This window comes from Leucoraja erinacea, chromosome 10 (genome assembly GCF_028641065.1).
Source record: "Leucoraja erinacea ecotype New England chromosome 10, Leri_hhj_1, whole genome shotgun sequence".
Lineage (NCBI taxonomy): Eukaryota > Metazoa > Chordata > Chondrichthyes > Rajiformes > Rajidae > Leucoraja > Leucoraja erinaceus.
Window position 1 is genome coordinate 17,635,037 of NC_073386.1, and position 6,000 is coordinate 17,641,036.

A 6,000-nucleotide genomic window follows, 5' to 3' on the forward strand; every position below is an offset into this window, starting at 1 on the left:
AAATATTAGCCATAAATTATACAGTACATAAAATTACACGTAAAAATTCTGCAAGGCGGTAAAATGAAAGACTATGCAAAAAAGGCGTTAATGCCATACACAATTAGAAAACAAATCAAGTCCGTGGTAGAGCAAGAGGTGGTCTGTAGTGCTATGTTATCATGGTAGGAATAGGGTTCAAGGTAGGATAAAGTAAGAAGGGTCCTGACACGAAACATCACCTGTCGATATTCTCCAGAGATGCTCCCCTAACCTACTGATTACTCCAGCAACCTGTGACTTTTGTTAGGATTAGGGTTGTGTGAAATGTTTCAAGAACCTACAGGAGAGTAGCTGTTCCTGAACCTGGTGGTGTGCGACTTAAGGTGTCTGCATCTCCTGCCTGATGGTAGTGGTGAGAAAAGGCCATGGCTGAATTGTGGGGGTCATTGATGATAGATGCTACCTTCAGGAAGCAGCACCTCATGTTGATGTTTTGGATTGGGGGGGGGGGGGGGGGAGGGGGGGGGGTGTAAGGGTGGTGCCTGTGTTAGACCATTCGATAACACGCCAAAAATCTTTAAACTTCTGAAACTAGAGGCACTGGTGTGGCTTCTTTGTGATTACATCTGTGTGCTGGGTCCGCGGCAGGGGGTCCGAGATGTTAGTTTATTTTAGTTGAGTTTAGTTTATTAATGACACGTGTACCGATGTACAGTAAAAAGCTTTTTGATGTGTGCTACCCGGCCAGCGAAGCAACTATACATGGTTACAAACACGTCATCCGCAGGATAAAGGGAATAATGATAAAGGGAATTTAGTGCAAGATTAAATCCAGTAAAGTCCAATTAAAGATTGTTCGAAGGCCTCCAATGGGGTAGATGGGAGGTCAGGATCGCCCTCTAGTCGGTGAGAGGACGGTTGCGTTTTCACACTTCTGAACCTCTTGCCTGATGGAAGTGTGGAGAAGAGGGATGTCCGGGGTGAGACTCGTCTTTGAATATGCTGGTCGCAGCGTGAATTGTAGCTGGAGTTAACCTCCAGGAATTTGAAGCTGCTAACTCTCGCCACTGCCAATAAAAACTGACAGCTGGTCTCTCAACACAATTAAAAAATGTAAATTTAAAAACAAAATGAAGAGTACTCAGGACAGGAATCAAGTAGAAAGCTGGTTCAGTACTTGGAATCTTTTGATCTCACTTTAGCTCACAGCGGACACCCGGTTACAAACAGAAAATGATGAGAATACTCAGCGAGTCAGGCAATATCTGTTGACAGAGAAGCAGAGTTAATGTTTCACGTTCCATGACCTTTAATGCTGATCTCATATGTATTGTCTGCTGAATCTGATGGTCATATGACCTCTGTGGTGTCCAAATCACACCAGGCTCAGTGTTTAGTTTAGTTTAGAGATACAGCGTGGAAACAGACCCTTTGGCCCACCGGGTCCATACCGATCATCGATCCCCCACACTAACACTATCCTACGCACACTAGGAACAATGGATATTTATACTAAGCCAATTATCATACAAACCTGTACGTCTTTAGAGTGTGGGAGGAAACCAAAGATCTCAGAGAAAACCAACGCATGTCAATGGGGAGAACGTACAACCTCCGCACAGACAGCACCTGTAGTCAGGATTAAACCCAGGTCTTTGGCGCTTTAAGGCAGTAGCTCTACCGCTGCACCAGCCCTGTTTTCCTACCTAGAGTTGACCAGGGGTTTGCTGAAGACACATGAAAGATCTTCCAGTCATCAACGCAAAGATACAGTAGTTAGAACAGGACACTGCTACCGTTGGTACCTTTGTCAGCAAAGAGAACCCTAACTAGAATGAGGCACTACACAGGCCAATGGTTCTGCTTGACTTTGTATGGGTCAAGGGTGCTGTAGTAAAATCCTGTCTGCACATGTTTGACTGGCACTTTTGATGGTCCTTGCCAATGAATACTTGAGCCAGGATGAACATATCAGTGCAAAGATCTGTGACAACACCCTCTTTCGTGAGACAGACCTCTCTAATCTCTCTGTATATATAGACATAATGCAAGGAGAATATCAGAAATCACATTGTCTTTTCTGCCCTTCCACAACTATCCTTGATCCAGAGATGCATTCAGTATTATCTCACACAATGCTTTGCTGTCCCTCCTATCTCCATTATTTCTACTTTCTCACTTTTATGTATGAATCACCCGCTGAACTACTTGCGTCACCGGGTGCAGGAAGGAACTGCAGCATCTCTGGAGAGAAGGAAACAGGCTCCATTACAGGTCGAGACCCTTCCTCCGATTCCTTTTCTCCAGAGATGCTGCCCGACCCGCTGAGTTACTCGAGCATTTTGTGCCTATCCCCTCTGTGGTGTCCGTTTTATTCTCATTTGGTGCTCTCCTCTTCTTCAAGGAGGGAGGTAAGGGACCGATGAGGGTGTTTAATGGCATGTTATCTATGAATAGGTGAGAGTGACTACAGAAGCAAGGAGTGACACAGCACAGAATTAGCAGCTGTGCTCAATAGACAGATGTGGATGTAAGCAGATGCATAGGGAGAGACGGATGGGATGACTAACTAGACAGAAAGAGGAATGATAAGCCAGAGTAGGTTTGAGATGTGGAAATTGGAGAGTTAGAATGGCGCACACATCAGGGTGTAGTTAACCTTACATTTTTGTTATTGTACAAAGCAGCAGGGTGGCTCAGCAGTACAGTTGCTGCCTTACAGTGCCAGAGACTCTGGTTCAATCCTGACTATGGGTGCTGTCTGTATAGAGAATGCATGGTCTGCCCGTGACCTGCTTGGGCTTTTTCTGAGATCTCTCACATTCCAAGGACGTACAGGTCTGTAGGTTAATTGGCTCAGGTATAATAATCCCCAGTGTGTGTAGGATAGTGTTAGTGCGTGAGGGGGGTCAGCACGGTGGGCCGAAGGGCCTGTTTCCATGCTGTATCTCTGAACTAAACTAAACTAAATTCTCTTTTCCTGTTGTGCTGAGGTCATTGGACATTTCCACCATGAAATCAACGGGTTTGGCACCGTTCTCCTGCCACTGACCTCACTGCCGGTCTCCTGCCGCAACTCCTTGGTTTCGCCGCCAAGATCTCGTGGGTGTCTTCACACATTCCCACGTCAATGCTGAAGTGCGCAGACTTTGAATATTCAGGTTTCATTCGTCAACTCTTAAATAATCCAGCAATTTGCACGTTGGGAGCGCCCTTTACATTGCTTCATGTATACCTCATGTCCACTTAAAGGTCAAAGGGGAATACAGTGGCTGGGGTGAAAAGTTGCTGGCTATTCAGGTTGCTACTAGTTCTGGATTTATTTTACACCTACCCCGCTGTTAGCCCCTTAGGAGCCCACTATTCAGCCCTTCAACTGTAGGATTTGTTATTAATAATAAAAATCCAATGAGCTAGAAACTATTTTTGCAATAAAAGAACGCATATTTGCAGATTTTTAATGGTTTATTCAAGTCACCAGTACTTTAGTTGCTACGATTAGCTCGACTATGTTGTAAATAAAAACCTGGCTGTAATACATATTTTTGCCATGGTTATTCTGTTTTAATAAGCACAACTCATTGCAAATAGAGAGCAGATGACCGACTGATCCTTCTACCGTGCAGAGCAGAGATCAGAGCTCAAGTATAATTGAAATTGTGCAGAAGCCTGAACATGTCATGTTGAATTTGACGGCCCTCCTTTGCTTTCTCCAGTCTACCTTTACTGCCTCAAAAAATACTCAGTTCCCCTTAATGTTGTTGTCACAACAAGAGAGGTAAACCTCCTCAAAACCAGGTCAACTGAAACCGATGGCAATGTACAGTCGTCAAAAGTGTTTTGTTGTCATATGTCCCAGATAGAACAATGACATTCTTACTTACAGCAGCACAAGATCTCCCGGTTGCTAAACACTTTTACCCCCCCCCCCCCCCCCCCCCCATTTCTGTCATGGGCCTCCTCAATTATCAGAGTGAGGCCCAATGCAAATTGGAGGAACAGCACCTCATATTTCGCTTGGGCAGCTTCCAGCCCAGCAGTATGAATCTTGACTTCTCTAACTTTGTAACCCTTGCATTCCCTCTCTCTCCATCCCTGCCCCATCCAAGTTCTCCGACCAGTCTGACTGTGCACCTGATTAAATATTTTCACAATATGCTTCGTTGTCACCTTCCCCGAGCTATCAATGATCTATTCTACATTAACCTTGATCCACATCCCCTTTGATATCTCGTTTTCACACCTTACCCTTCCATGTCTCTGTGTCTCCTTCTCTCCCCTGACTCTCAGTCTGAAATAGGGTCTCACCCCGAAACATCACCCATTCCTTCTATCCAGAGATGCTGCCTGTCCCACTGAGTTACTCCAGTATTTTGTGTCTATCTTCGGTGTAAACCAGCATCTGCAGTTCCTTTCTGCACAATACGTCGGATAAGAAGCTTAGGAAATCTAAAATGTGGTGTCACAAAACTGCAGGTGAGTGATTTGGTGAGTATTTCTTCCCAGCCTCTTCTGCTTGGCCAACTGATTAAATCGAAACAAATTAATTAAAGAGAATAGAGATGGCTAGGGTAGCAATGTAACTAGCAAGCTGCAACACAACACAACACACACCCAAGCACTCAGAGAAAACTCCTGCAGTCACAGCGCTAATTCCACACTGACAACACCCAATGCCAGGATTGAACCTGGATCTCTGATGTTGTGAGACAACCGTTCTACCAACTGCACCACTGTATCACCCTAAAATTAAGTTGAATTAACCGTTTCTGGGTTGCTGCCAATGTTGATATTTATCTAAGGTAGACAAAAGGGCTGGAGAAACTCAGCGGGTGCAGCAGCATCCATGGAACGAAGGAAATAGGCAACGTTTCGTGCCGAAACCAACGGTGCCTATTTCCTTCGCTCCATAGATACTGCTGCACCCCCTGAGTTTCTCCAGCCCTTTTGTCTACCTTCGATTTTCCAGCATCTGCATTTCCTTCTTAAACACCTGATATCTATCTATCTATCTATCTACCTATCTATTCTATCTATCTATCTATCTATCTCTCTCTCGCTCGCTCCCTATGTCTGTCTCTCTCTCACTCACTATCTATCGCTGTCTGTCTGTCTGTCTGTCTGTGTCCGTCTCTATGGCTCTGATCTTGTTATCTTCCGGTTGCGCGATCATTCCATTTTTAGCAAAAAAGTTACGCGATAACGCTACGATTTTTCACCAGCGTACTCACCGTTCTCCTGCACTGCGATTGCACCAAGTTTCATTCTGGTCGGTGGTCTAATATAAACTTTAGCGAGGTTTAAAAATCTTAAAAACCGCGCGTACGCAGATCAATCTCCTCTCCTGCCACTCAGCGGCGCGTCTTTTCTCCTGTCACTCCGCGGGACGGTCCACCCCTTCCTGTGCCATCGTGTCTTTATTACTGGAGTGGTGGATGGCCGGAGGAAGTTTTCAACCGGACACAATTTTCGGAGTGACGGCCCAGCCTGGTACGGGCAATGTCACCAAACGGAAAGCGGAGAATCTGATCTCGGCGGAGGACAGTGGCCAGTGACAAACGACCAGCCCCCCCCACCCCCTCCTCCCTCACACACCCCCCCCCCCCACACACACCCCTCCCCCACACACACACCCTCCCCCCACACACCCCCCCCCCCACACACACACCCCCCCCCCCACACCCCCCCTCCCCCCCACACACACTCTCCCTCCCACCCCCCCACACACACACACACCCTCCCCCACCCCCACAACCACACACACACACTCTCCCCCACACAACACACCAACACACACCACCACCCAACACCCACCCAACACCCACACACACCCCCCCACACACACTCCCACACCCACACACACACACACCCTCACACACCCACCCCCTCCCTCCCCCCCCCCCCCCCACCCCCCCACACACACCCCCCTATGGGTGAGTGGTGGAATATTGCGTTGGGGAATGCGTTACTTTGGGGGACCAGGCCTTCGGTGTGACTAGGACCCAATGGGTCCCACTT